This window comes from Cetorhinus maximus, chromosome 14 (genome assembly GCF_964194155.1).
Source record: "Cetorhinus maximus chromosome 14, sCetMax3.hap1.1, whole genome shotgun sequence".
NCBI lineage: Eukaryota > Metazoa > Chordata > Chondrichthyes > Lamniformes > Cetorhinidae > Cetorhinus > Cetorhinus maximus.
Window position 1 is genome coordinate 84,160,926 of NC_135892.1, and position 23,338 is coordinate 84,184,263.

Here is a 23,338-nt window from a genome sequence, read left to right on the forward strand (position 1 = left end):
GAAGTGTTTTAGATGATTAGCAGATGTGATAGGGAATCCAAGTTGCTGTGGCAACATACACCTTTACATATATACTGTAATCTGGAGTTATGGATAGGTATGGTAGAGGCTTCAACTTTCTTTCCACCACATAGCATCCCACTCTTACTGTCTGCCATTGGCATGTGTTGGAAGTATTTACAGGTTGATGCTCAACCTGTTTGGCCACATTTTGAATGCACCTTCCTTGGCCATCAAGTCCTGGGATGGGACTTGAACCTAGAGCTTCTGTCTCAGAGGTGGCAATGCTACCCACTGCACTAGTTCCTTCTTATCCACCTACTCTAGGCCCCTCGAAATTTTACCTGCCTCAATGAAATCTCCTCTTAGCCACCTCTGTTCTGAAGAAAACAACCCCAGCCTTTACACTTTCTTGGAACCCACCATATCTACCTGTCTTGTTACCTTCAGAGATCTGTGGACATGCGCTCCAAGGTCTTCTGCTCCTGTACACTTCTCAGCATCCTATATTTATTGTGTATTCTCTTACTATGGCTGCCTTCACCAAACTCATTACCTCGAACTTCTCCAATTGAATTCCATTTGCCTTTTTTCGGTGTAGCTGCTCAGTCTTTTAATATCTTCCTGCATTCTACAATATTTTTCCTCGCTATCAACCACATGATCAATTTTTGTATCATCTACAAACTTCTTAATCATGACCTCTACATTTGTCAAAATCATTGATATATAGCACAAAATGCATAGGGCCTAGCAGATCCCTGTGGAACCCCACTGAAAACCATCTCCAATCACAATAACACCCATTGACTATTATCCTTTGTTTTCTGCCATTGAACCTATTTTGGATCCAACCTGCCTTCAGATCCCATTGAATTTTGCTTTCCTGACCAGTCTTCCATGTGGCACCTTCACAAAAACTTTGCTAAAATCCATGGAGACTACATCAAATGTGCCACCCTTATCGACCCACCTCATTACCTCCTCAAACAATTCACTCAGGTTAGTTAGGCCTAGGACTGGATGCTGGTGGATGGTGAGTAAGGAGTCACAATTATTAAAAATATTTTTGTAAAAATCTGATTTTTTTTTGTAGTTAGCATTTATCTGAAATCTACAATTTAATTTCTAAAGTTCCCAGCCTTGAACTGGGCCTTAACAAGGTCTCCACTGGGTGAGCAGTTATGCTTAGTTAATTAAAGAAGCAGCTGCAACTGGTTCCTCTGTGACCGAGTCAGCTAGCCATTGTCTTAGGAGCATATAAAACCAGCCAAGTTAGTGCGACTTGGCATTTGATTGTGATTTAGAATAGGGTGCTGGGAGTTGGGTGATTAAGGGAGTTTGGGGAGGAAGGGGAAGAGGTGCTCCTTTGCTTTTGCTTTTGGCATTCGATAATGTGAGAGGAGCGGCGGCCTTAAAGAGCAAGGGGAACAGGCCAGATACCAAAGTGGGACCAGGAGCCAGCACGAGAGGAGCACCAGCCTTGGTAAGTAAGACCTGGCGAGTATTTCTACTGTCCAGTTTTTAAAGTAAAAATTGGTCTTTGGTTTAGATTAAGTAGTATTTAAAGTATAAGAAGTAAGGTCTCTAGTATATATTTGATATTCCTTAAGTTAGAGGAAGTAAAAGTAAAGGGAGTAATTTAAGGGTAAGTCATGGCAGGGCAGCTTGGCCACGTGGAATGCTTCTCCTGTGTGATGTAAGAAGCCAGGGACACCTCCAGTGTCCAGGGCAACCATGTGTGCAGGAAGTGTCTCCAGGTGCAGCTAACTTGAAATCCTCTGGAGCCATGACTTGAGTCACTGTGAGGCATCCGCAAGGCCGAGATCTTTGTGGATAGCACGTTCAGTGAGGTGGTCACACCGCAGGTAAAGAGTGCACAGGCAGGAAGGGAATGGATGAACGCCAGACAGAGTAAAAGCACTAGACAGGCAGTGCAGGAGTCCCCTGGATCCATCTCCCTCTCTAACAGATTTTCTGTTTTGGATACTGCTGGGGGAGATGGTTTCTCAGGGGAATGCAGCAAAAGTCAAGTCCGTGGCACCACGGATGGCTCAGCTGCATGGGGTGGTTGGGGCGGGGGGTTGGGGGTTGGGGGGGGGGGGGGGGTGGTGGGGGGGGGTAGAAAAAAGAGTGGGAGATCAATAGTGATAGGAGATTCTAAAGTATGTTTCTGCGGCCACAGCACCAGTATAGTATGTTGTCTCCCTGGTGCCAGGGTCAAGCATGTCACTGAGTGGCTGCAGGCCGCTCTGAAGGGGGAGGGTTAAAAGCCAGAGGTCATGGTGCATATCGGTACCAAGGATATAGATAAAAAGAGGGACGAGGCCCTGAAAGCAGAATATAGGGAGAAAGGAAATAAATTAAAAAGCAAGACTTCAAAGGTAGTAATCTCAGGATTACTCCAGTGCCATGTGCTAACGAGATCAGGAATAGGAAAATAGATCAGGTGAATGTATGACTGGAAAGATGGGTGTAGGAGAGAGGGGTTTAGATTCCTCAGGCACTGGGACTGATTCTGGGGAAACTGGATGGGTTGCACCCCAGTAGGACTGGGACCAATATCCTCACAGAGGTATTCGCTAGTGCTGTTGGGGAAGATTTAAACTAGAATTGGCAGGGGGGTGGGAACCTGAGCAGGGAAACACAAGAGAGGGAAACAAAGATAGAAATGAAAGACAGAAAAGTAGAAAGCAGAGGTGGAAGGCAGAGGAAACAAGGGTGAGCAGCAAATAGGGCCATTGTAGAAAAAGATGTATAAAACTATTAAAAAGACAAGTCTAAAGGCACTGTATCTGAATGCGCGAAGCGTTCGCAATAAGGTAGATGAATTAACAGTGCAAATAGATGTAAACGAGTACGATGTGATTGTGATTACGGAGACATGGCTGCAGGGTGACCAAGGCCGGGAACTGAATATCCAAGGGTAATCAATGTTTAGGAAGGACAGGCAAAAAGGAAAAGCAGGTGGGCTGCTGTTGTAAGTTAAGGATGAAATCAGTGCAATAGTGAGAAAGGATATTGGCTCTGAAAATCTAGATGTAGAATCAGTCTGGGTGGAGCTAAGAAGCAACAAGAGGTGGAAAACATTAGTTGGAGTTGTCTATAGGCTGTCAAACAGTAGTGGTAAGGTAAGGGATGGCATTAAACAGGAACTTAGAGATGCATGTAACAAGGGTACTACAGTAATCATGGGTGACTTTAATCTACATATAGACTGGGCAAACCAAATTAGCAATAATACTGTGGGGGATGAATTCCTGGAGTGTATTTGCGTTTTGTTTTAGACCAGTCCATTGAGGAACCAACTAGGGAACAGGCTATCCTAGATTTGGTATTGTGCAATGAGAGGGGCTAATTAATCATCATGTTGTGCAGGGTCCTTTAGGGAAGAGTGACCATAACATGATATTATTATTCATTAGGATGGCAAGTGAAGTAGGCCAATCTAAAACTGGGGTCCTCAATCTAAACAAAGGAAACTACAAAGATATGAGGGGTGAGTTGGCTATGATAGATTGGGGAACTTCATTAAAAGGCATGATAGTGGTTGGACAAGGGCTAATATTTAAGGAACAAATGCATGCATTGCAACAGTTATGCATTCCTTTCTGACACAAAAACACAACAGGAAAAGTGGCCCAACCATGGCTAACAAAAAAAAAATGAAGGATAGCATTAGATCCAAAGAGGAGTCACATAAAGTTGCTAGAAAAAGTAGCAAGTCTGAGGATTAGGAGCAGTTTTCAATTCAATAAAGGAGGACCAAGCGATTGATGAAGAGGGGCTAAATAGAGTATGAGAGTAAACTTGCAAGGAACATAAAAGCGGACTGTAAAAGCTTTAATATGTGTATAAAAAGAAAAGGATTAGTGAAGGCAAATGTAGGTCCCTTACAGTCCAAAATGGGAGAATTTATAATAGAGAACAAGGAAATGGCAGAGCAAGTAAACAACTACTTTAGTTCTGTCTCCACAGAGGAAGACACAAAAAACTTCCCAGAAATGTTAGGAAAACAAGGGTCTAGTGAACAGGAGGAATTGAAGGAAATTAGTATTAGTAAAATAATAGTGCTGGAGAAATTAATGGGACTGAAAGCCGATAAATCCCCAGGGCCTGATAATCTACATCCCAGTGTGCTAAAGGAGGTGACCATGGAAATGGTGGATGCATTGGTTGTTATCTTCCAAAATTGTGTAGATTCTGGAACAGTCCCAGCAGATGGGAGGGTGGAAAATGTAACCCCATTATTTGAAAAAGGAGGGAGGGAGAAAACAGGGAATTACAGACCAGTTAGCTTAACGTCAGTAGCAGGGAAAGTGCTAGAGTCTATTATAAAGGATGTGATAACAGGACACTTAGAAAATATAAACGGGATTAGACAAAGCCAACATGGATTTATGAAAGGGAAATCATGTTTGACAAACCTATTGGAGTTTTTTGAGGATGTAACTAGCAGAATAGATAAGGGAGAACCAGTGGATATGGTGTATTTGGATTTTCAGAAAGCTTTTGATAAAGTCCTACATAAGAAGCTAGTGTGCAAAATTAAAGCACATGGGATTGGGCGTAATATATTGGCATGGATTGAGAATTGGTTATCAGACAGGAAACAGGGAGTAGGAATAAATGGGTCTTTTTTGGAGTGGTAGGTGGTGACTAGTGGAGTACTGAAGGGATCAGTGCTTAGGCCTCAACTATCCACAATATATATAAATGATTTGGATGAGGGAACCAAATGTAATATTTCCAAGTTTGCTGATGACACAAAACTAGGTGGGAGTGTGAGTGATGAGGAGGATGTAAAAAGGCTTCAGGGCGATTTAGACAGGTTCAGTAAGTGGGTAAATACATAGCAGGTGCAGTATAACATGGATGTGAAGTTATCCATTTCAGTAGGAAAAACAGAATGGCAGAGTATTATTTAAATGGTGATAGATTAAGAAATGTTGATGTGCAAAGAGACCTGGTTGTCCTTGTACACCAGTCACTGAAAGCAAGTATGCAGGTGCAGCAAGCAGTTAGGAAGGCAAATGGTGTGTTGGCTTTTATTGTGAGAGGGCTTGAGTACAGGAACAAGGATGTCTTACTGCAGCTGTAAAGGGCCTTGGTGAGACCACACCTGGAGTATTGTGTACAGTTTTGGTCTCCTTACCTAAGAAAGGATATAAATGCCATAGAGGCAGTGCAGTGAAGGTTTACTGGACTGATTCCTGAGATGGCAGGATTGTCGTATGTGGAGGGATTGGTCTGACTAGGCCTGTATCCACTGGAGTTTAGAAGAATGAGAGGGGATCTCATTGAAATGTATAAAATTCTGACAGAGCTGGACGGACTGGATGTAGGGATGATGCTTCCTCTGGCTGGGGGGTCTAGAACAAGGGGTCACAGACTCAGGATGTGAGGTAGGCCATTTAAGACAGCGATGAGGAGAAATTTCTTCACTCAGAGGGTGGCAAACCTGTCGAGTTCCCCACCACAGAAGGCTGTGGAGGCCAAGTCACTGAATGTATTTAAGAAGGAAATAGATAGATTTCTAGACTCTAAAGGCATCAAGGGGTATGGGGAGATAGCGGGAGTATAGCATTGAGAAAGAGGATCAGCCTTGATCATATTGAATGGCTGAGAAGGCTCGAAGGGCTGAATGACTTCTTCTACACTGCTTCTATTTTCTATGTTTCTATAATCTTCCCTTAACAAATTCATGTTGACTTTCCTTGATTAACCAGTGCCTTTCCAAAAAACAATAAATACTGTGACTGAATTTTTCTGATAATTTGCCCCCCATCTAGTTTAGACTGACTGGCCTGCAATTATTTGGTCTATTGCTTTCTATATTTTTAAACAATGATAATTGCCAGTATTTAATAAAGGTGAGGGGGTTCTTGCCTGTTGGCTGGAGAGCTGGCTTGAAACCCGTGTTACCTCTTTTCGGGAAGGCTGAACAAACTAAGTGACAATCAGGCACTTAACTGGGCAGTGGCAGGCCTTCCCTGGGATCAAGGAACCCGGAGGCAAGGGGGTGGTGGGGGGGCAGAAATCCCACCCCCTGAGATCTACCGGCTTATCGGAGGCCGGAAACTCATCATTGCTTGGCAGTGCCACCAGGGAGGTGTTGGCTGTTGCTGGTTCTACACCCACCTGAGGCCCAGGATTATTGATGGACCCAGGCACAGGTGAGTGATGGCAGGACGGGGATCGCTGGGTGGGGGTAGCAGGGAGCAGTGGGGTGTCGGTAGCAAGGGCAGGGGTGTGGCTTTCAGTAGGCACTCCCCTTCCTGATGCCAGGTCCCACAAGCAGGCATTGAGTGCCTTTGAAAGAGGAACACACCCTGCCCCAGGAAGCTCACAAGCAACTCTGACAGGGTTTACTTTTCAGCCTTCCCACATGGCAAAGTTCTCTGCCCAGCATTGGGTGAATACTGCCTTCCCACCATGAACTTAATTGTGGCAGAGGTGGGAAAGAGGCAGGGTCCCTTCCTGCACTCTCCCACACAATTAAATGGCCCCTGCCACCTAATTCGCCATGGGGGTGGACATTACATTTTGCCCAACATTAGTCATCCTCCAGCCCACTATGTCCTCCATTGCTTCTCTTAGCAGCCTGGGATTTCATCCGAGCCAGGCAATCTATCTACTTTCAAAGATGATAAGCCCCTTAATATTTCCTCTCTCACTGTGTTTATTTTACTCCATTCAATGTTTCACATTCCACCTCCTTAATTATAATGTGTGAATCTGTCCCTCTCTTTTGTGAAGACAGAGGTGAAAGGGCTGGCTTTTACTGAATGACTTCCAAGTCCCAACACCAAGGTCATTTGCTGGTCTCAGGGCTGCACCGGTGGGTGGTGGAACTTCTCCAGCGATTTTCCACTGTGTGGCCAATAAGCATCTGGCTGGCATGGGAGCCAGCCAATAAAGGGTGGCAGGCGGGAGGTAATGCTGGCAGGAGGTTAGCGGCACCATTTTTAAAAAGTGTTGTGATTCCTTCATACTGGTTTCACATGGAGAAGGCAGAGCAAGGGGTGCAGCAGAAAATAATTTGTGATGAAATGGCGGCAGTGAGAGGAAGGGTAGCTCCATGTTTCAGTGACGTTTCCCTGGTAGTGCTCTCGTAGGTGGTAAGGGAACAGAGAGGAGTTCTGTTCCCAGTGGGTGGGAGGAGAAGGCCAGCAAACCTCACCAATAAGGCCTTGTGGAGATGGCCGAGGAAGTGTGCAGCCGTGGGTTGCAATTCCAGAAGACTTCAAAGACCTAATGAGATCTGGCAAGGTGAATGGCATGCATGATAGTCAGGTAGCAGCTCTGCATGTCTTATACGACAGTCATGAGATGTGAGGCAAAGTGAACAACGCATGCGGAGGGTCTCACCAAGGACTACTTTGCGCAATGAGCTGCAGAGTGGCATCACAGGTGAGGAACAGGGTCAGTCAGAAGCACTTGCTACAATGCCAAGCATGAATGGTCGCTTGGAGATGGCCTACCAATGGCACGGTGATGGCCATTTAAAATGGTGCAATCTCATGAGTATAGCTGGACCAGCAAACAAGTGTGATTCTGTATATTTGTGTCGTTCCAGGAGAAGTGAGCTCATAATGCAAGAGAGCGGAGACCCATGGGAGGTGGTGTACCCTTCTTGCTCTAATAAGACAGAGAAGAACTAATGGAGATTGGATGGGTGGCAGCAGGCCAGCCTGTCAGTGAGGGCGAGGTGGGTGCGGAGTCCAGAGAGAGTGAGAAAAGTCATGATCATGGGTACCAACCCTTCTCCCTGGTGCTTACAGTAGCACCTTTGTGGCCTTTGATGACCACAGAAAGCTCCGGATCATGGACAGGCAGGAGGAAGCCATTGGACACAGATGTTGTTAATAGTGCTGTTGTCCCTTCCTCAAGGCCAACAGCAGGTGAGGTACCGCCAAGGACATTAGAGCTACTTGACACCTCAGAGGAGGAGTCGCCAACTGAGGAAACACTGTCACATAGGTCCAGCACACCCTCCACCAGCATAGATATGTCGACGGGCATTGATGCATATTTAGAATGGGTGGCACTAACTATTCAACACTGCACATGTGCACTGGAGTTGGTAACAGAGGCAAGGACAGTTGTGGTTAATCCCCATCGGAGAATTGAGGACAAGCTCAGCAATTCACAGCTTTATGCAGTTGCTCTGCCTCAGGGGTCATCAGCACAGCAGCAGATATTGGGGCAGCAGTGGGAAATAGGTAGATATCTGCCAGATTTCCCAGAGGCTGTTCTCTCCCATGCAAGAGTGGAGGAGCCCATCAATGTCACCAGTGACGCCAGGTCTCTGGCAGCTCAGCACGTGGCCCCTTCACTTGAGAGTAGCGACCCTCATGGAGAGTCACATGTGGCAGACCAACAAATGGGTGCAGGAGGTTCTCATTGGCCTTCACAGTATTGGCACATCCATGAGCTGTGCTGTGTGCTGGGTTGGTGATATGGCACAGAAATGCATGGGCCTGTTGCCATGTAAGCAAGGGAGTGTAGGTAGGCCAAGGAAAGGGTCAAGAAGCAGATGCCGGGTGACCATGAGAGCTCTGTTCAAGCTGCTCCTGATGTTGCGACGGCCCCTTGGCCCCTTTGATGAATGTTGCAGCCAGACTCAATGACAGGAGCTGCCCTTGCACAGATGCAGGTGACACAGCCTGTGCCTGGCCCCTCGGGGGCTCAGCAACCTAGAGGTCATTGCTGTAGGCATCCTGCGCATCAGAGAAACAAGGGCAGCAACCTACCCCCACATTCGCACTAGCTCCCGGGAGAGAACAATGTAGGAGCACATGGAAGCTGTCACATATAAGTACCTTGTTGCACATTAGGTCTCATTGGGTGATTTCTATCTCCTGTGTGCGTGCTTTGCCTACCTTAACATTTATGGAATTACAGAGTTAGAAGGCTTTGTTTCTTTTGACCCCTGTGGACCAGATGTTGAGGCTTTGAGATGTTGCCCGTGACATGGTGGCTGGTGAATGTAGGGTTATGGTGAAGGAAGCACTTGGGATGGTCTCATCACGGGGCCCCTGATATACTGACGGAGTTTCATCACAGGTCACCATCAGGACCCGGGAGAGGGGGGTTCACATGGTGCTAACTACCGGGGCCCATGCCTCTGGGGGGCTTGGGATCAAGCAGCATCACCCCACTCTCAACTGGCCACCAGATTGCCTCAAGGTGTTTGCAAACAAGTGCGTGGTGGATGCTGTGCTCCAGGACAAAGTTCTGTAATATAAGTGGTTATTGGAGCGAATGCCCAAGTCCATATGGCAATTTGTTTTGACAGCCAGGGTGCATTCTGGGTCACGTAGTCCTCCCTTGGCTGCGCTCTCATCCTCCCACACAGGTTGGCCCACTAAAGGACTACACACATCAGATGGTGGAGCAGGCAGAGGAGGCTGGGAGAAGCGGCGGTTGCAGCAACAGCGAGACGTGGGGCAACTGGGTTGTTAGACAGGGCAGGAAGAAAGCATGCCTTGTCGCCTTCACAGCCATCCCAAACTCCTCCTCAGCGAGAAAATCGCTAAAGCTCCCGGGCCCAGGGGTTAGTGAGTGAGTGTGACAGTGAATGAGTGTGAGGGTGAGTGAGTGTGAGGGTGAGTGAGTGTGAGAGTGAGTGAGTGTAAGAGTGTGACTGAGTGAGTGTGTGAGAGTGTGAGAGTGAGTGAGTGTGAGAGTGAGTGACTGAGTGTATGAGAGAGTGTGTGAGAGTGTGACTAAGTGAATGTGTGAGTGAGTGAGTATGAGATAGTGTGGGTGTGTGAATGAGTGTGAGTGAGAGAGATGAGAGTGTGTGAGTGAGTGTGAGTGAGTGTGTGAGTTTGAGTATATGTGAGAGTGAGTGAGAGTGTGTGTGAGTGTGAGTGAATGAGTGTCAGTCAGTGACTGAGTGAGTGTGTGAGAGAGTGAGTATGAGCTAGTGTCGGTGTATGAATGAGTGTGAGAGTATGTGAGTGACTGTGTGAGTGAAGGTGAGTGTGAGTATGTGAGAGTGAGAGTGTGTGTGTGAGTGAGTGTGTGTGAGTGTAAATGCATGTGAAAGTGAGAGACAGAACACTGAGACTGGGAGTGAGCTGGCCCCACACACACACACACACACACACATGCCCCCTCCCCCTCCTCCTTCCTCTCAAAAACCTATCCACACAATGGCCAGGTGAGGAGGAAAACTCAGGCTGAAAGGCAACCCGCTTCCAACCCCCACATTCATTTGAATTCCACTGAGGCCAGCTCGGAGTGTATACCAGCAGAGGCGAATGCAAGGGCAGTGTTAGTTAAATCTAGAAACAATTATTTGGGATAGAACTAATAGTCACATGGAAAAATGTGGATTGATTCAGAAGAGTCAGCTGGACTTGTTAAAAGAAAATCGTGTCTCACCAACTTGCTGGAGTTTTTTGAAGAGGTAACAGAGATGGTTGATGAGGGCAAGGCCATTGATGTCGCGTATATGGACTTCCAAAAGGCTTTTGATACAGTGCCACACAACAGACTTGTGAGGAAAGTTATTGCTCATGGAATAGAAGGGACAGTAGCAACATGGATACAAAATTGGCTGAGGGGTAGAAAACAGAGAGTAATGGTTAATGGGTATTTTTCGGGCTGGAAGAAGGTTTGTAGTGGAGTTCCCCAGGGGTCGGTATTGGGACCCTTGCTTTTTCTGATATATATAAATGATCTAGATCTTGGTGTGCAGGGGACAATTTCAAAGTTTGTGGACGACACAAAACTTGGGAGAGTTGTAAACTGTGAGGAGGACAGTGTAGAACTTCAAAGGACATTGACACATTGGTGGAGTGGGCAGATAGGTGGCAGATGAAGTTCAATGTGGAGAAGTGTGAGGTGATACACTTTGGTACAAAGAACATGGAGAGACAGTATAAAATAAAGGATATTATTCTTTGTGTGCAGGAGCAGAGAGACATGGGTATATATGTACATATGTCAATAAAGTTGGCAGAACAGGTAGACAGAGCTGTTCCTAAAGCATACAATATTCTAGGCTTCATTAATAGGGGCATAGAATACAAGAACAGGGAGGTTATGATGAACTTATATAAGACACTGGTTGTACCACAGCTGGAGTATTGTGCACAGTTCTGGGTGCACACAGAATTCAGCAATTAACTCCTGGATCTGAAAGTCTTATCAGGTTTTAGCTGTCCATAGATAAATTCAAAATAGTGTATAATAATGAAGTTCACAGCTCTGTTATAATATTTAAAGTGCCAACCCACCTCCAGGAAGTGGGTTGGGTGCCTAAGACCACATCCTCCCACCATCCCGCCTCCTTTATAATTGGAAGTGGGTGGGTTGGAGGCAGATTGGCTTCAGGATTCATAATTTTAACTCTCCCACCTGACCCAATCCTATCTGTTTTATGCAATGATGGAATTACGGCACTGAAGAAGGGGCTATTTGACCATTGTGTCCATGCCAACTCTCTGCAAGAGCAACTCATCTACTTCCACTGCCCCACCCTTTCCCTATGACCCTGCAAATTCTCCCTTCAGGTGCTTGTCCAATTCCCTTTGAAAACTATGATTGAATCTACCTCCACCACACTTTCAGGCAGTGCCTTCTAAAGCCTAACCACTCTCTGCATAAAAAGGTTTTTCTTCCCTCTTGGCTCTTTTGCCAATCACGTTTAATCAGTGTCTCCACCAATGGGAATAGTTTATCTCTATTTACTCTGCCTAGGCCTCTCATGATTTTAAACATCTCTATCAAATCTTCTTTAAGGAGAGCAGCCCCATCTTCTTCAATCTATCCACATAACTGAAGTCTCTCATCCCCTGGAAAAATTCTCAGAAATCTTTTCTGCGCCATTTCTAAGGTTTCACATCCTTCCCAAAGTGCGGTGCCCAGACTTGGACACAATACTCTAGTTAAGGCTGAACCAGAGTTTTATAAATGTCCATCATAGCTTCTCTGCTTTTGCAACCTATGCCTTTATTAAAGCCCAGGATCTTGTATGCCTTCTTAATCACCTTCTCAAGCTGCGTGGCCACCTCCAATGACCTGTGCATGTCTCTCTGTTCCTGTGGCCCCTCTAGAATTGTGCCCTTTATTTTACATTGCCTCAGCTCATTCTTCCTATCAAAATGTATCAATGCACACTTCCCTGATTTCATCCGCCACATGTCCGCCCATTCCACCAGCCTGTCTGTGTCCTTTTGCAGTCTAGCACTATTCTCCTAACAGGTCACAATACTTCCAAGTTTTGTGTCACCAGCAGATTCTGAAACGGTGCATTGCATACCCAGATCAAAGTCATTAATATGTATCAAGATAAGCAGTGTTCCGAGTACCGACGTGTGGGGAGCCCCGCCATGTACCTTCCTCCAGTCCAGAAAACAACCATTCACCACTACTCCTTGTTTCCTTTCACTTGGTCAAATGTGTATCCTTGCTGCCACTGTCCCTTATATACCATGGGCTTCACCTTAGCTAGCATGTCTATTATGTGGCACTTTATTAAACACCTTTTGGAAGTCCAATTATATCACATCAACTCCATTATGTTCATCAACCATTTCTGTTACCTCATAAAAAAACTCAATCAAGTTCTGCAGGCCCAGATGAGATGTATCCCAGGCTGTTGAGGGAGGCAAGGGAAGAGATATCAGGGGCCCTGGCAGTAATTTTCAAATCCTCTCTGGCCAGAGGACTGGAGGACTGCTAACGTTGTCCCATTATTAAAAAAGGGAGGAAGGGATAGACCAGGAAATTACAGGCCAGTCAGTCTAACCTCAGTGGTGGGGAAGTTACTAGAAAAAATTCTAAGGGACAGAATATATCTGCACTTGGAGAGACACAGATTAATCAGGGATAGTCAGCATGAATTTGTTAAGGGAAGGTCGTGTTTGACAAATTTGATCAAATTTTTTGAGGAGGTAAACAGAAGTGTTGATGAGGGTTAATGCATTTGATGTGGTCTACATGGACTTTAGCAAGGCTTTTGATATGGTCCCTCATGGCACACTGGCCAAGAAAGTAAGAGCCTATGGGATCCAAATTAAAGTGGCACGTTGGATCCAAAATTGGCTGAGAGGCAGGAAGCAGAGGGTGATGGTAGAGGAATGTTTCTGTGACTGGAAGTCTGTTTCCAATGGGGTCTCACAGGGCTTGGTCCTGGGGCCCTTGCTGTTTGTGGTGTACAAAAATGATTTGGATTTAAATGTGGGGGGTATGATCAAGAAGTTCGCGGATGACATGAAAATTGATGGGGTGGTAAATAGTGAGGAGGATAGCTGTAAACTGCAGGAGGATATCAATGGACTGGTCAGGTGAGCAGAGCAGTGGCAAATGGAATTCAACCTGGAAAAGTCTGAGGTAATGCACTTGGGGAGGGCTAACAAGGCAAGGGATTACACTTTGAATGGTAGGTCCCCTGGAAAGTACTGAAGATCAGAGGGACCTTGGTGTGCATATCCACAGGTCCCTGAAGGCAGCAGGGCAGGTAGATAAGGCGGTTAAGAAGGCATATGGGATACTTGCCTTTATTAGCCAAGGCATAGAAAACAAGAGCAGGGAGGTTATGCTGGAACTGTGTAAAATGCTGGTTAGGCCACAACTGGAGTACTGTGTGCAGTTCTGATCCCAACATTATGGGAAGGATGTGATTGCACTGAAGAGGGTGCAGAGGAGATTTACCAGGATTCTGCCTGAGCTGGAGGGTCTGAGCTATGAGGAAGGATTGAATAGGCTGGGGTGTTTTCCTTTGAGCAGCGAAGATTGAGAGGGGACCTGATAGAGGTGTGTGAGATTATGAGTGGCATAGATAGGGTGGATAAGAAGGCACTTTTTCCATTAGTAGAGGGGTCAATAACCAGGGGGCATAGATTTAAGGTAAGAAGTAGAAGACTAAGAGGGGAGTTGAGGAGAAATTTTTTCATCCAGAGGGTGGTGGGAGTCTGGAACTCACTGCCTGGAAGGTGGTTGAGTCAGAAACTCTCGTAACATTTAAGAAGTATTTAGATATTCACTTGCGTTGTCATAGCCTCCAGGGCTATGGGCCAAGCATTGGAAAATGGGATTAGTGTAGTCAGATCTTTGTTGACCGGCGTGGACACGATGGGCCAAATGGCCTCCTGTGCTGTAAACATCTGTGAATCTATGAGCCTAAGTTATTTAAACTTGATTTGCCTTGAAAAACCTGTGTTGGTTTTCCCTAATTAATTCATGCTTGACCAAGCAATGTTACATGTCTAGCATTATTGTCCCTAAAAACTTTCCTACCACTGATGTTAAACTCATTAGCCTGTATTTGCTGAGCTTATCCTTACACCCTTTTTTCAATAAGGGTGTAAAATTTGGAATTCTCCAGTCCTCTGTCACTACCCCTGTATCTAAGGAGGATTGAAAGACTATGGCCAGTACCTCCGCAATTTCAACCCTTACTTCACTCAGCATCCTTGGATGCACTCCATCCAGTCCTGGTGGTTTATCAACTTTAACTATAGCCAGCCTTTCTAATCCCTCCTTTTTATTAATTTGTAGCCGATCCAGTATCTCAACTACCTCCTCTTGCAGTATAACTTTGCCAACATCTTTTTGGTAAAGAAAGATGCAAAGTACACACTTAGCATCTCAGCCATGCCCTCTAACCCCATGTGTAAATCCCATTTTTGTTCCCTAATTGACCCCACCCCTCCTCTTACTACCCTTTTATTATTTAGATGCTTATAAGAGATTTTAGTATTTCCTTTTATGTTAGCTCATACTCTCTTATTGCCTCTTTGATTTCCTTCTCACTTCCTCTGGGAACTTTCTATATTCAGCCTGATTCTCAATGGTATCATCAACCTTACATCTGTCATATGCACATTTTTTCTAATTATTTTGCTCTCTATCTCTCTCTGAGGGTTCTGGCTTTGGTTGCCTTACTTTTCCCCACTGTGAGAATGTACCTTGAATGTAAACCATCTCCTCTTTAAAGGCACTCTCTGACCTTTATGCTATTACATCCCACTCTATTATCAGGATAATTGAAGTCCCCCGCTATTATTATTCTATAGCATTTGCACTTCTCTGTAATTGCCTTGCAAATTTGCTCCTCTGTAACTTTCCCACTAGTTGGTAGCCTATATAATATACCCAGTGTTGTAATGGTACTTCTTCGGTTTCATAATGTAACCAAATAGATTCAGTCCTTGTTGCCCCCAGGACATCCTCTCTGCAGAGTTCTCCTTAATCATTGCAGCCACCCCAGTCTCCTTTCTTCTGAGGTGAAAACCCTCTTGCCTGTCTCTCCATCTTTATGTACACAAACTCCTTTACATTCAGTGGTTGCAAGTTAAAAACAAGGTCAACCGAACAGAGGCTGTTTATTTTTTCTCCTCAGATTTGATGGATTTTTGTCTATTTTTACTATCTCTATGGGCCATGCTGGAAGTATGCACAAGGCTTTTATACAGACTGAAGTGCATGTTTTGCAGTACATTTCTGGCGCACGTAAAGAGTGTAGTTACTATTCAGTGACCTCGGCTGGAAATGCTGTTAAGAACAGTGTCAACCTCAGCTTTCATCTTTCCATGGCTAAATAATAGACTTCTCTAATTAGCAATGGACTTCTCTAATTAGTTTTATTGATAAACGCACTGTCCAGTGCACAAGTTAACCGTACAGATCAGACAAGTCCAAAGTTTGACCCTGGTCTTTGCTGAGTTAACTACTCTCAGCTGGGAAGTGGTTGGGTCCTAAAATTGGTCTTAAACTCCCTGAATAGGAAAGGAAATTTCAATCAACTTGCTGCTTCTGACCACTATCTGATGCCTGCTGATGTAACATGTTGGTGGGCGTGTGATTTTTTTGGATGAACACAAGATTGGGCTTGGCTGTGATGATGAATCCTGTTTTAACATTAAGCCTATAGGGTGAAGCATGAAGTATGGCCATTTAAGCTAGATGGCAGAGGACGCTCAGTGCTCATTGAACTATGTCCTGGAAGATAGCCAATGCCTTCAAAGAAAACAATAACAAGTGCAACAATTAAAGGGACCATTTTTATGAAAAAAAATGTTTAGCAATATTTTGTTCTTTGTTGGAGAGAGGAGTTCAGCAAAACCTTTGCTAATTTTAGGCAATGTACATGAAAGTATTTTGCATTGTAATATACATTCCACACTAATTTAAAACAGGTTTGCCAAGGCACCAGCTTACAGAGACAGTGCCCATTTAACTATGATCAGAATGAGCAGTAGAAGCTGGCTTTTGACTGGAGACCCTCCACCCCACTGCTGCCAGTGAAATATGGCATCATTATTATGATTGTGTGGCTTTTCTACAAGACTGATTACATGACTGTTTCAGACGTCTATTTGCAGCGTCCCATAGTTGAAGAATCTGAATACAGATTGAAGCTGCCAGTTTTAGAGTGATCAAAGCCCCGGCACAGACTGGCCACATAGGAATTTTGCTTTTCTGATGCTTGCATGAATGAGCAGATTGTTAGTTCTTCTAACCACTTTGATCAAAAATTCTTGTACATGGTTCCCAGCCAGGAAAACATGACAAAACCCAAGCATTCACCATTTAGACTATAAGTTTCTAATTACAGGGCGAAAGAATTTTCATTGTTTTCACGATAAATGCAAGTTAAATGCAGGGTTAACAGAAGACAGGCTGTTTATTTATCTTCTCAGATTTGATGGATTTTTGACTATTTTTATTATTACCATGGGATTTGCTGCAAGTATGCACAACGTTTGATAAGGACTGGTGTGCATGTGCAGTATATTTCTGGCCCATTAACTGGCAAAAGAAGCATTATTTACTACACCAGCCATTTTGGTTAATATTTTTTCCTTATAGCTTTATTATTAGTGCACAAGGTATGACAGATTGGGAGAAATTATCTTCCTTAGCAATAGGATAATCAGCAAAGTATAATGGAAAGGGCCAATGGGCTAGAATTCATAGAACAGGAGAAGAGAAAAATTGGAATGGTGCATTTAGAAATATGGCACTTATCAACAGCTTAATGGAAAATGCCACTCTTTGTGTGGCCCAGAAGCATACAATCTCTGGAAGGTCTCAGGTGCAAGTTAACAAATCTTAGCCAGGGTATTGATAGCAAGGCTTCAAATGATCTTGCATCCTTGGGCTAGAGAGAGGAGAAGTCAGCTTGGTCTCCCAATGCTGATTGGCATCCAATGAGCCCTGCTGGAAAGGTACATTGGGTGAGGATATGACTGAGGGCTCAACAGTGATACTCTTGAAGGTTAAGTAGTCACTGAATCACTGTTTAGCCTCATGCATGAAGAATGTCATTTGGGGGATGGCTGCTGGTGAGTTGAATCATAGCCCACTAATGTCTTCAAGAAAGGAGGAGAGGAATTTGGATTTTCTTTAAGAGACGCCAGAAACGTAGCCAAAAGCGATGTTGCTACTGATGTATTAATTTGCAGTTCTGATGAGAGGGTAACATCAATATTTATTATTGTAATGTATTCGATTGCAACTTGTTCTTTCATTAATTTTGCCAGTCAAAAGCAAACTCAAATGTTCGTCAACCCACCCAGTACTTGGCTGAGTAAAAGAAAATAATCTGATATTTTTTATTGATGATCTTTCTCTTCCATTCGCTTCATGACATACTGCATTATTATCGAGTGACAGAGTGAAGCAGATGGCTTTGCTATTACAAGACCCAAATCTGGCAATATGCATTTTAATTATGCAATTTGGCTACTGACTTTTCACTTTTCCTTTTCATGAGCTCCAATGTCCCCTGCCATGCAAGCATGGGAATTCAAAAATAACAAAAGAAACAGTTTGGCAAAAGTTAGAAAATCAATCATTTATGACCATATTGCTTCCCTTGTTGAAGCACCACCCAATATCGTAGGATTATGCTGCAAATGTCAACTGGAAAAGTCAACATCTGTGACCTAGTAATTGGAATCCTGTTGCCTGCGAAGGTATAATAAAAATAATTTCTTGTTAAGAGTACTTCTCTAGTCCCATTGCCTTGTTCATCAGTGGAAATAGATGCCTGCTATTTGTTCTTGCTTGAGCTATAACCTATGTGCCTATCACTCTATTGGTCTTGGAGCAAACTAAAATGTTGCTACTTCAAACAGATTTTCCCAGGAATGCTGATAGTGAGCTGAGGTTACACTGTTCACTGTTCCAAGGTGAAAGAGAGAGAGGTGTAAAGGTAGATAGGGGATAACATTGCCAATGAAAAGAAACGGAGAAAGGTTTCTAATGATTCTCCCGAAAGCTGTGCTATGCCTAAGTTTCTGGTTGGTTCCTGGAAAACAAACAAATAAAATATTATTCTTAATCTCTTGGATTGAATATATTTGATATACAGAAGTGTAGGAGGCAGCAGTACATACACAGTCACTTAGATCTTCTGCACAGTTGGAACAGTGGTAGCAGTATATGGCCAGGATTTTCGTATACCACAGCAAGTGCCCTTAACACCATCCGAGTGCCCATGATAAGCATCATTTAAATAAATCTGGCATGTTTTTCAGTGTCTACTTGGGAGCACTAGAGAATGTCCACAATAGACTATAAGAGGCCATCAACAGTATAGCATGGCTAAAGCACTTCAAAAAGTGAAATGGAGATGATCGAAAGTTGCAAGCATGCTAAATACTCTTAGAATGTATGGATGGTTCCATGGCATACCTGATAGAGTTGTTGGAAAAACTCAGCAGGTCTGACAGCATCTGCGGAGAGGAATACAGTTAACGTTTCGAGTCTGTATGACTCTTCATCAGAACTGAAGAAAAATAGAAATGAGGTGAAATATAAGCTGGTTGAGGGGGGTGGGACAGGTAGAGCTGGATAGAGGGCCAGTGATAGGTGGAGGCAAAGAAGAGATTGCCAAAGATGTCATAGACAAAAGGACAAAGGGGTGTTGACGGTGGTGATATTAGCTAAGAAAGGGGCTAATGGTGACATTAAGGGTAGAAAGCAGGATGAGCAAGTGACAGATGGCTCTAGTGGGGGTGGGGTGGGGGGAAGGGATCGAAATAGGCTAAAAAGTGGAGATGAAACAATAGATGGGAATACATTTAAAAATAATGGAAATAGGTGGGAAAAGAAAAGTATGTTTAAAAAATATAAATAATTAGAAAAAGGGGGATTGGAAAGGGGGTGGGGATGGAGGCGAGAGTTCATGATCTGAAGTTGTTGAACTCAATATTGAGTCCGGCAGGCTGTAAAGTGCCTAGTTGGAAGATGAGGTGCTGTTCCTCCAGTTTGCGTTGAGCTTCACTGGAACATTGCAGCAGGCCAAGGACGGACATGTGGGCATGAGAGCAGGGTGGTGTGTTGAAATGGCAAGCGACAGGGAGGTCTGGGTCATGCTTGCGGACAGACCGAAGGTGTTCCGCAAAGCGGTCACCCAGTCTGCGTTTGGTCTCTCCAATGTAGAGGAGACCGCATTGGGAGCAGCGAATGCAGTAGACCAAATTGAGGGAAGTGCAAGTGAAATGCTGCTTCACTTGAAAGGAGTGTTTGGGCCCTTGGACGGTGAGGAGGAGCGAAGTAAAGGGGCAGGTGTTGCACCTTCTGCGGTTGCATGGGAAGGTGCCGTGGGAGGGGGTTGAGGTGTAGGGGATGATAGAGGAGTGGACCAGGGGGTCCCGGAGGGAACGATCCCTGAGGAATGCTGCCAAGGGGTGTGAAGGGAAGATGCGTTTGGTGGTGGCATCATGCTGGAGTTGACGGAAATGGCAGAGGATGATCCTTTGAATGCGGAGGCTGGTAGGGTGATAAGTAAGGACAAGGGGGACCCTATAATTGTTCTGGGAGGGAGAGGAAGGTGTGAAGGCGGATGCGCGGGAGATGGGCCGGACACGGTTGAGGGCCCTGTCAACCACCGTGGATGGAAAACCTCGGTTAAGGAAGAAGGAAGACATGTCAGAGGAACTGTTTTGGAAAGTGGCATCATCAAAACAGATGCGACGGAGGCGAAGGAGCTGAGAGAATGGGATGGAGTCTTTACAGGAAGCGGCGTGCGAGGAGCTGTAGTTGAGGTAGCTGTGGGAGTCGGTAGGCCTGTAATGAATATTGGTGGACAGTCTATCACCAGAAATTGAGACAGAGAGGTCAAGGAAGGGAAGTGTAAGTGATGGACCATGTGAAAATGATGGAGGGGTGAAAATTGGAAGCAAAATTAATAAATTTTTTTCAGGCCCAGATGAGAGCATGAAGCAACCCCGATGCAGTTATCGTTGTACCGGAGAAAGAGTTGTGGGAGGGGGCTGGAGTAGGACTGGAACAAGGAATGTTCCACATACCCCGTAAAGAGACAGGCATAGCTGGGGCCCATGCAGGTACCCATAGCCACACCTTTTATTTGGAGGAAGTGAGACGAGTTTAAGGAGAAATTGTTCAGAGAAAGAACAAGTTCAGCCAGACGGAGGAGAGTAGTGGTGGATGGGGACTGTTCGGGCCTCTGTTCGAGGAAGAAGCGGAGAGCTCTCAGACCAACCCGGTGGGGGATGGAGGTGTAGAGCGATTGGACGTCCATGGTGAAAAGGAGGTGGTTGGGGCCAGGGAACTGGAAATTGTTGATATGATGTAGGGCATCAGAGGAATCGCGGATGTAGATGGGAAGAGGACAAGGGGAGAGAGAATGGTGTCAAGATAGCAAGAAATGAGTTCCGTGGGGCAGGAACAGTCCTGTTTGTGGACTTTGGGGAGGAGGTAGAAGCGGGCTGTCCAAGATTGGGAGACTATGAGGTTGGAAGCTGTGGAGGGAAGATCTCCAGAGGAGATGAGGTCAGTGACAATCCTGGAAACGATGGCTTGATGTTCGGTGGTGGGGTCATGATCCAGGGGGAGGTAGGAGGAAGTGTCTGCAAGTTGACACTCAGCCTCTGTGAGGTAGAGGTCAGTGCGCCAGACAACAACAGCACCACCCTCGTCAGCAGGCTTGATGGCAAAGTCAGGGTTGGACCTGAGAGAACAAAGTGTGACAAGTTCAGAAAGAGACAGGTTAGAGTGGGTGAGAGGAGCAGAGAAATTGAGACAACTGATGATGTATAAAAATATTTTTATTTTTGTTTCAGATTTCCAGCATCCGCAGTATTTTGCTTTTATGATAGAGTTGTTAACCCTTTTGTGTTAGTGTGGATGGTGTCATTGAGTTTGTAGTGATGCCCTTTGACTCCTCCTGCCATTGATGCTGTGCTGTGATCCTCGCTGGATGCCATCACAGGATTTCAAGTAAGGACTATTTTCTCTGCCTAACTTCTGTTAATTGCACTTCCTTGGCCTTGGCTCCGAACCAGGGTGTCAAATTTATACTCCAGATCTTTGAATCATCTTGCTTTAACGATCTTTTGAAAAGTTTGTTTTTTTAGGCTGTCCTTTTAAGCCGCTGCGAGCATTTAAAAGTACTCTGCAAATTTGGCTGACCCTAGACACTCCGTCAGAGGCAGCCAAGTTCTCATTCTGTGAGTAGGAATCTTACTTTTATATTTTTGTGCTCGGATTTTTGCCTAAGCAGGAAATCTAGGCTGCTGTTTTATAACAGAAAGGATGTTTTGTCATGTAAGGTAGAAGTTAGTTATCAGAACCACTGATTTGCAGAGATAGAATAAGTTAAATTCCATTTTCATTCTCAGATTTCAACTAATGGCGTGCAGATTGAATTCCACAGCCCTGATTTTAATACTGGGTGTGCCCAGGATGGGAGGGAAACCAATGCAGACAACTGAGGGTGAAGCTGGGGTCATTTTAACTCACTGGCCTTCTCATTGCAATATAATGGCTGGTCTGCGCTCCCAATTACCTGCAAAATTAGGTATCCTGTCCCTCCCGCTTACCCCCAACGACTGCATTCTGAGCATTCCTTGTTCTCATTTTCTATGCAAACTGTTGCAAATGGTTGAAAACCACTTTCTGGCAGCTAGGATGAGCAGAATTGCTACCCCATTAAACTCTTACCCCTCCCTGGAAGTTATAATTGAGGAAGGGAGGGAAGGCGAGACCAACTCTTCCATACAAGTCGCAAAGGTGTCTCCAAGTCCAGGATGAAGCAAACATGGACTGAGGTGGCTGGAAGTTCAGTGTCTTTAGCATCAGCTCCAGGATCCAGCTTCAGTGTCAGAACAGATTCCATTAGCCCACGACAGTAGCAAGGATGAATACCTTTCCTAATTTTTCTACCTCTCTCAGCAGTATTTTATAGGACACTTTTCACCCCCCCCCCACCACCACCCCACTACTTTCAACAATTCCGTCCCCTCAATGACAGGGCACATCCTAGCACCTCTCTTTCTCATTCCAAGCACACTCACTTCTTCTTTTTCTGCCTTCATACCACACACTAACTCCATTACCCCAACATAGATCCTTGTGGGGCACAGTTGGCTAGATTTTCAATTGCTGGTGGGGGTTGGAATGAGTGTAGGTGTGATCTGAAAATTGTGCTTACAGAGGGTGGCAGTGGATCCCCACTTCCGAGACAGGTTGTAATTTTCAAAGGCCCTGAATGGGGGAGGGGAAAGGAAGCCTGCTTGTTACCAATTATTGGCCACTTTAGCTCCTTCAGGAGCTTGTTCAGGGGCCTGCCCAGAACAGAATTGGATTTTCAATCCTTTTACTGGACAAAGCTGATCAAACTGGTGGAAGCTAGTGCACAGCTGTCAAGGCTGCTGCAGGGCAAGAGAAAGTTCATTTTAATTTTCCTTTGTGAAATTTGAGGGGTCAGCTAGCACCGGGCCGAGTTCTTTTTCTTGACTTAGCATCCATGGTCACTTTACATCATCTTTGTCTGCTTGGCTCTTTCGTGAGCTGCCTGCCCTCTTTGGCAGGCCCCAGCATGGCTACTGCCTGCTTTTGCCGCTGGCGCCAGGCAGGCAGCTCCCACCTCCTGGAGGCGCTCCATGCCTCTGTTTGGGCGCTGCACTTGCGTCCTGCCCAATCAATCCATGTACACTTCAAAATAGCACCCTGAGAGCAACGCAGCTGAGGTGTGCGGTCAGGGCCTGGAACTCATCTCGGTGTCAGGTTCGCAGCTCCACTTTGAAAATTTGGCCCCATTTGTCACATCCTGCTAATTAGATTGCCTGTCCATTATCCCTATTCTCTGTTTCTTTCCACTCAGCCAATTTTCTAACCGGGTGAATAATTGGCTTCAATTTCTTGAGCTTCAACTTTAGCTAGTAGTCCTTTATGGGGGATTTTATCAAACGCCCTCTGGAAGTCCTTATAAATATCATCCATAGACATAGGAAGTTAGGCCACAGATCAGTCATGATCTCAATGAGGGACTCAATGAAGGACTCTCTAACGTGTTGGAGGGGCTAAATGGTCTACTCTTCCGCCTATGTTCCTATATTCTTAAGTG

At 45.1% G+C, this 23,338-nt stretch overlaps 1 long non-coding RNA gene across 1 annotated transcript; it reads left to right on the top strand.

Moving 5' to 3' along the window:
* Positions 1-1,342: 1,342 nt before the first annotated feature.
* LOC144690156 (uncharacterized) lies at positions 1,343-21,440 on the top strand. Its single transcript, XR_013578777.1, has 3 exons — positions 1,343-1,486; positions 21,054-21,210; positions 21,348-21,440. It is a non-coding gene; the product is annotated as an uncharacterized LOC144690156 (long non-coding RNA).
* The last annotated feature ends 1,898 nt before the right edge of the window (positions 21,441-23,338 follow it).